We start from the raw sequence: 694 nt of genomic DNA on the forward strand, positions 1-694 counted from the left end.
TTTCCGTCCCTGCGAGCAGTGCTGCCTGCAGCACCCTAGCCTGGTTGTCCTACAGGGGAAGACAGTAGGGTCCTGTCCCTTTTGTACCAGCGCAGAGAAGCAGCCCAGTGCCAGCATGTGATGCAAGGACATGGGGACACAGCCTGGCACACCGCATGGACATGCCTCACGAATTGCACTAGCAGAGATACTGTCAAGACTGTGCTTCTGTGGGACCAGCTCTCTGCAACCCCAAGTGCCGGCAGCAGCAGGCAGGGCAGCACTTGAGCCAGCACAGGCACCACGCAGCATTAGGGTCGAGTGGCTCCAGCTCTGGGCTCACCGGGAGGCACGGGATGGTCTGGACGTGCTGCCCAGGACAGGGCTGAGCTGGAGCTGCCAGGGTGCTGCTGGAGGAGGATCCTCCTGAAGGAGAGCTGCAGTGAGGGCAGAAGCACAACCAGCACTGTTAGGAGGGGAGCAGGCAGACTCCACCTCAAGAATCTGTGTAGGCATAGGGGAAAGGACAGACCCCACAATCAAAACCAAAATGAAACATTGAAGGACAGAGCATGAATTGGGCTGGAGTAAGGAGGTGGCCATCTGCAGCCAGGACCGAGACAGCCAGGAAGGACAGCAGAGGACATGGGCTAGGGAAAGGAGGAGCCAGACTTAGAAGGCTCAATGGCTTGGGGGCGTTGAGCTGGGGGGCCGG

This window comes from Nestor notabilis, unplaced genomic scaffold (genome assembly GCF_000696875.1).
Source record: "Nestor notabilis isolate BGI_N333 unplaced genomic scaffold, ASM69687v1 scaffold24775, whole genome shotgun sequence".
NCBI classification, from domain to species: Eukaryota; Metazoa; Chordata; class Aves; order Psittaciformes; family Psittacidae; genus Nestor; species Nestor notabilis.